Raw genomic sequence first — 7,932 nt, forward strand, 5'->3', positions numbered from 1 at the left:
AACCTCGGTCCAATGAGATTAGACATGGCTTTTCAGCCAGCCAGATTTCAACAAATCATCATGAAACTCTAGAACTCATCTTCAAGAATTTCGAAAAAAAAAGTACCTAATCTAAGCAACAAGATGAACCGTCAGTTGTCCAGCCTAAACAATCCCGGGCAATAACACCAAAACTTGATGTTGTTGCCGGATCTTGGCACTGATGTTACCAAAGCTTGCTCAAAACTTGAACAATCCCCGGCAACGGCGCCAAAAACTTGGTGGGCGAAATTGTGAACAATACTTTTTCACAACTCTCATAATCCCCGGTAATGGCTCCAAAAAACGTGGTAGCTCAATACCATGGCATTACACAACTTCGCACAACTAACCAGCAAGTGCACTGGGTCGTCCAAGTAATAAACCTTACGTGAGTAAGGGTCGATCCCACGGAGATTGTTAGTATTGAAGCAAGCTATGGTCATCTTGTAAATCTTAGTCAGGCAAACTCAAATGATAATGGTGATGAACGAAAATAACATAAAGATAAAGATAGAGATACTTATGTAATTCATTGGTAGGAACTTCAGATAAGCGCATGAAGATGCCTTCCCTTCCGTCTCTCTGCTTTCCTACTGCCTTCATCCAATCCTTCTTCCTCCTTTCCATGGCAAGCTCGTGTAGGGTTTCACTGTTGTCAGCAGCTACCTCCCATCCTCGCAGTGAAAGCTAATGCACACACTCTGTCACAGTGCTGCCAATCACCGGTGTGGTTCCCTCCCCTACCGGAATAGAATCCAGTGATTCTTTTGTGTCTGTCACTAACGCCCGGTAGGTTACAGGTTTGAAGCACGTCACAGTCATTCAGTCATTGAATCCTACTCAGAATACCACAGACAAGGTTAGACCTTCCGGATTCTCTTGAATGCTGCCATCAATTCTTGCCTATACCACGAAGATTCTGACTTCACGGAATGGCTGGCTCGTTTGTCAGGCGAGCACTCGGTTGTCAGGCGATCAACCATGCATCGTGCAATCAGGAATCCAAGAGATATTCACCAAGCCTCAAATGCTTGTAGAACAAGAGTGGTTGTCAGTCACTTTGTTCATGGGTGAGAATGGTGATGGGCGTCAATCATCACCTTCATCAAGTTGAAGAACAAGTGATATCTTGGATAAAGAACAAGCGGAATTGAATGGAAGAACAATAGTAATTGCATTAATACTCGAGGTACAGCAGAGCTCCACACCTTAATCTATGGTGTGTAGAAGCTCCACCGTTGAAAATACATAAGCATAAGGTCTAGGCATGGCCGAATGGCCAGCCTCCCAATGATCTAAGATCTAAAGTGATCAAAAGATATAAAGATCCAAAGATTTCTAATACAATAGTCAAAGGTCCTACTTATAGAAAACTAGTAACCTAAGGTGTACAGAAATGAGTAAATGACATAAAAATCCACTTCCGGGCCCACTTGGTGTGTGCTTGGGCTGAGCAGTGAAGCATTTTTCGTGCAGAGACTCTTCTTGGAGTTAAACGCCAGCTTTAGTGCCAGTTTGGGCGTTTAACTCCCATTTGGGTGCCAGTTCCAGCGTTTAACGCTGGGATTTCTTGAGGTGACTTTGAACGCCGGTTTGGGCCATCAAATCTTGGGCAAAGTATGGACTATCATATATTGCTGGAAAGCCCAGGATGTCTACTTTCCAACGCCGTTGAGAGCGCGCCAATTGGGCTTCTGTAGCTCCAGAAAATCCACTTCGAGTGCAGGGAGGTCAGAATCCAACAGCATCTGCAGTCCTTTTTTGTCTCTGAATCAGATTTCTGCTCAGGTCCCTCAATTTCAGCCAGAAAATACCTGAAATCACAGAAAAACACACAAACTCATAGTAAAGTCCAGAAAAGTGAATTTTAACTAAAAACTAATAAAAATATACTAAAAACTAACTATATCATAACAAAAACATACTAAAACAATGCCAAAAAGTATACAAATTATCCGCTCATCACAACACCAAACTTAAATTGTTGCTTGTCCTCAAGCAACTGAAAATCAAATAAGATAAAAAGAAAAGAATATGCAATGAATTCCAAAAACATCTATGAAGATCAGTATTAATTAGATGAGCGGGGTTTTTAAGTTGAAACCAAGGTGTTTGAGTTATTGCCTCACTAAGAAATTCATCTTTGAGATATGAATTTCAATTTCCCTTGGTGTTGTGTTTTACAAAATTCAAATGGAGTTCAACTCATCTTATGATCAAACAAATTTTATGGGATATTACCCACCATCACCAATCTCTAATGGTGGCTGGGAATATCACCAAGAGAATACACATTCTGAGCACTCCAATTCATGGAGATTTGCTTCAGAGACACAAGATGAGCAAGAAAATCATATGGGATACCAACCACCACCACAAAATGATTCATATCATTATCCTCATGGTGGATGGAAGTATCACCAAAGAATGGAAGAGCATCCACCCTCACGTCCCAGTTTCTCATTTGAAAGTTCTTCATCACTTGATTATGATTACTCTCAACCTTCATCTCTTGAACTAACAGATTGGGATTACCTTCAAGCCATTGAAATACATAGAAAACTCATGGAAAGATACACACAACCCCAATCCTTGACAGAAATCGTATTCAAGAAGATGAATGAGTTCTCAGAGCAAACAAGGAGGAACTTAGAACCATCCAACAGTGAGGATGAAGACAAATTTCTGAAGGATAAAGAGGAAGGGCAAGATAAGGAGGCTACTACATCAAATGAACTTTCAATGAAGAATGAGGTGGTTGAAAATGAAACTGCACTTGAGATGAAAAGGGAACATGAACATTCACAACCCTCACAAACTTCTCTTGAATCTGTGATCGAAAAATATGAAGAGGAGATGAAGAAATCTTGGGAAGAACAATAAACCTCCTCCATAAAAGGACTATTAAGTCAAATGTTGGGTGCAAGGGAGGAAGTGGAGGAGCAAGAAAGTGAGGAAGTCATTCCAAACTCAAGTGAAGCAGAGAAGTACATAGAGGAAAAGCTCATGGAGCCACCAATTCAAAAGGCCCTGGATGAATACAAAACTCCAATAATCACATAGCAAACAAGTCTTGAATTCAAAGAAGTGAAGGCAACTAACAAGAGCACCAATTCTGTCCCTAATCCAGCAAGCAAGATCAATCAAGCCATTTGCAAAAGGAAGCTTGCTGAGGAAAGGCCAAGGCAAGGGACAGTAGCTGAATCTTCTCCCCATTTGAGGTCATTCCTCTTAACAAACTGGAAGAAGAGGAAGAAAGTGAAGAGCAACATGTCAAGCTGATGACACTAAAAGAGTACTTGTTGGGAGGTAACCCAACTGTAGGTACATTTCTTTCTATGCTTTGTTTAAATTCAATAAATTGGCATATGGTTACATTCTAAGTTTGGTGTTGCCTTGCAACAAATTGTTTTCAATCTTTTTGGATGATTGCATCAAATCAAAAATGAAAGTGACACACCAAGATTTTAAGTTTGGTGTGCCACTTATTTTCTATGCAATTCATTCAAGCAACACCACTTGTCTGCATAACTATAATGTCTTTGCAGTGTTAATTTTCTTTTGGTTTGATATTTTGTTATTCTGTTTACTTTAGTTAATTCTTTGTTTTTAATGCTTTCATTTTAGTTTGCTTATTTACTGTGTTTGTTAATACATTACCAAGAGAGCTTTATTCATGACAGATTATTGGCTTGGTGATTGTCTTTAACATACAACAGTTTCATTTAGTTTTGTTTTAAATAAAATTGACATATGATTGCATTCTAAGTTTGGTGTTGCTATGCAACAAAATTTGGTTCCAATATCTATTAGATACTTGCATCAATTCCAAGTGAAAGTGTCACACTAAGTTTGGTGTGCCACTTATTCTTTATGCAAAGTATTGTGCACACCTTCTTATGCTTGCAATCAAATGTCGCTATCTCTTGTGCCTTGATTGTTATTTTTCATTTTTGCTTGCTTAAAACACATGTGCTACTAACATTTCATTGTGTAAGACATTCATGATCCATCTTAGCCCCATAGCCATTGTTCTAATTGTTGCTTGAGGATGAGCAAGCACTCTAAGTTGGCAAGGGAAAGGGAAGAATTGGTGAAAAAGGACAATAATAATGAAGATGAACTACAAGGTTGTAAAGTTCCTTTTCATCTCCTTTGTTTCCAGCACTTTAAATTGCATGATTGTCTTTATATTCTCTGTATGCATGTGTGGTATGAATAAGCGTAGCTTAATTTTGATTTATAATATGTTGCTGTGGCATTATAACTACCAACTTGAGCTTTGTGAATTCAAAAGCAATAAAGCATCATGATCATAAACAAACAAGGAATTAAAGAAGATTTTAGCATGTGCATACAAGTATTGGAAAGCTAGTATGATTAATTGTTGCTCAATTGCATTGGATTTTATTTAATTGAAGTCTTTTATCTAGTACATCTTGTGAAATCTTTTGAAATCATGAAAACCTTGAAGAAGCAAATACAATTAAAGCAAGAAAAGAAAAAGGGAAGGAATGAGAAAGCTGAAGGCTCTGAGTACCAATGGCAATTTATTTGCTAAGTGCTTGTGGTGTTTATGTATCAAGCCAAATGCTTGAAAACAAAACACTTAGAAGTCAAGGCTAGGCTCAAGTGCAAAAGCACTCCCTCAAAGCTCAAGGCTCTGAGCATCAATGATTAGAGAGTCAAGAAAAGAAAAGAAAAATGAGCTTAACGAAGTCCTCTAATTAAATGCTTGTGGTGCTTATGTATCAAGTGGTAATACTTGAAAACAAAGCATTTAGAAGTCGTAGCTTTGTTATTTACTCATGGGGCAAAGCACCCAAAAGGAGAAGCTAAAAAAAAAATCAAAAGCTTGTTTCAAGGAAGAATTATAAGAAAAAGATTTCATAAAATAAGCTAGATAGAAGCATCAATCATTTACATCTCTTTTGTAATTGTAGCATGCATAGAAAACTAGCTTGCCATGAACATTAACTTGCTACTCTTCTTACCTTGGATTGTCAATTTCTAATGCATGATTCTTTTCTTGCTTGGGGACAAGCAAGGTTTAAGTTTGGTGTTGTGATGACAAGTCATCATATACCTATTTTTCTATGCTTTTTCATACAAGAAATTGATGATTAGTGCTTAAATATTGCATTCTTTTGTACTTAATTGGAAGATTTTCTTGATATTTTAATTTTATAAATCTTGTAGAAAATAAGAAGAAAAAGAAGCAAAGAAGCACAAAAAAGGAGAAAAAAAGAGCTTTGGGGTACACTTTGAAGTTGGGGTACACTTTGGAGCCTTAGGCCACGCTTTTAAAAGCGTGGCCCATGACCAAATCAAGGAAGGAAGCAGCCAGCAAGGGCAGGGCAGAATCGTGATGCACATTGAGGTTGAAAGCAAGAATTTCGCTAAGGTAAAATCTGGGCGCTCACAGCATGACCATGCCTCCTTCAAAGGGCTATAACTTGAGCTACAGACGTCCAATTGATGTGCTTCCAGTTGCGTTGGAAAGCTGACATTCAGAGCTTTCCAACGATATATAGAAATCCATATTTGGCGTACAATTGAGGCAGGAACGAGAGGCATCTTTAAGGGCCAAAAATAAGCGAAAATAAACTAAAGTGCTTCCACCAAGGCTCGAAGCTGGAGCCTCACTCCAAAACAAAGCGGCGCTCAATTTTCTGCCCTGCAGGGCAATGTCGTGCTCTTCATGGAAAATCAAGGAAAAATTGCTCCTCAAGTGCTTTCACCAAGTTTCGAACCAAGCACCTAAGGGGAGTGAGGAGCGCATCATGACACGGTCCAAGGAAGTGAGTGCGCAAGACACACATGCAAGGCAACATTGCCCTGCCCTCCACAAGGGCAGGGCAGCATCTTCACACACCAAGCTCGCACGCACACCAACCAGTACGCACCAAGGGCGCACGAACATTTTCTGCCCTGCCCTCCACAAGGGCAGGGCAGCCTCCTGGGAGCAAATAATCATGGGCCAAAAATTCAATTTCATATAAATTCAATTCCTCACCAAATTGAATCAAGGCCATCCAAGACCCATTCTCCTTCAAATCCAAAGCAAGCAAAAGCCCACTCAACATGACTCAAAGGCACACAGAGAAGCTAGATTAGGAATTTCATTTTTTGTGAATTTGTTTTTAAACTTCAATTTCATTTTATTTTCATTTTTTACTTTGTAAAGCCTATATAAAGGCATCAATTAGAGCTCGGAGGGGGGGGGGGGGGGGCGAGCATATTAGGGAGTAGTAGTAGTAGATAGCTCTCTCTTTGAGTTTTTCATTTCTGTTTTGAATCTTGGGTGGAGATTAGAAGGAATTCTGTTTTCATTCTCCATCCACAACATCTCTGCTTTGTTCTTCTGCATAATTCAAGGAATTTTGATTTGAATCAAAGCTCTCTTTACTGCTTTCATCTTCTTTCCTTCTGTAATTGTTCTTGGTTGGATCAAGGAAGGAATTGAGATCTAGACTTGTTTTCTAGTCTTTTTGATTTCCTGAGATCTTCAATCTCATTTGGCAATTAAACTGAATTTAATTTCTGTTTCCTTCTTCAAGCAATTCTGCTTTCTGTTTAAGATTTGTTGCAAGTTACTCTTCTGCTTGATTGCTCCTTACATTCTCTTGTTGAATTTTAATTCCCAGCACCCAAGTCATTTTACTTTTCATGCAATTTAATTATTCTGCAATTATTCTAAGTGCTGCTTATTGCTTTCCTTTAAATTTCCTGCACCCAATCCCCTTTACATTTCATGCAATTTACTTTTCTTGCAATTTAAGTTTCAGTTATTTTACTTTCTTGTTATTTAAGTTTTATGCAATTTTACTTTCTGCAACTTTAAGTTTCCTGTCATTTATAATTCTGTTGGCTACATTTCATCTAATATCCCTTTAATGTTAGCTTGACTAAACTAATCACCCACTAAAATTGCTTGATCCATCAATCCCTGTGGGATCGACCTCACTCTAAGTGAGTTATTACTACTTGATGCGACTTGGTACACTTGCCGGTTGGATATGTGTGTTGGAAATTCATTTTTCCACAAAAACACCATCAACCATATCAAACATTATCATGACTCATCAAACACTAACTCATTACTCATCAATCATATAGCTACCGAAGGTGCCCACTCTCTTCATTACCAATTCCACATTATATTCATCACATATACACACATATTCAATATTTGCACCAAATTCTACCATTTCACTACTTAATCCAACATTATACCGATTAGATAAGTACATATACATTCATTCTATCAAAAATCCAACCATTCACTATCAATGTAACACCCTAACTTTTTGCACGTCATGATTGTACCAAAAGTAAGGAATTACTAACCTGTTTTCTTTTATTATCTGTTTAATATTGAGCTTTTACGTCAATATCGTGTTTTAGTATTTAAGAAAATTTCAGAAAATTATTTTTAGTAATTAAAATCACATATCAAAGATCTTCAAATAATAATAATCACATCATTATTAATAATAATAGATGCTATACAATTAAATTCAATATGAAACTCGAAAACAATACCTATCCCTCTGGATAAAATAAAAGCTAAAGCAACAAGGGTGAGGAAAATCTATAAAAACAATAGGAATAATAAGTAAATCTACTAATCATCTGCAGCTTCTTACTGAATCTTCAAACCTGTGTCACCAAAAGGGTGGAAGATTTTGGAGTGAGAACAAACTACACGTTCTCAGTAGAAAATAGGAATGCCGTAAAAGTAAGAAAATGAAATGCAAATAATTAGCCTTACTTAATAAAGCTATTTTTATTAAATTCCTGAAAATACTTTTATTTCTACTTTAGATAAATAATTACTTTTCTTTAAACTTCCAAACTCAAAACATATTTTAATCACAAAATTAGCTATACTAACCATCTCTCAGCCAC

Source organism: Arachis hypogaea, chromosome 2 (assembly GCF_003086295.3).
Source record: "Arachis hypogaea cultivar Tifrunner chromosome 2, arahy.Tifrunner.gnm2.J5K5, whole genome shotgun sequence".
In the NCBI taxonomy this organism is placed as follows: domain Eukaryota; kingdom Viridiplantae; phylum Streptophyta; class Magnoliopsida; order Fabales; family Fabaceae; genus Arachis; species Arachis hypogaea.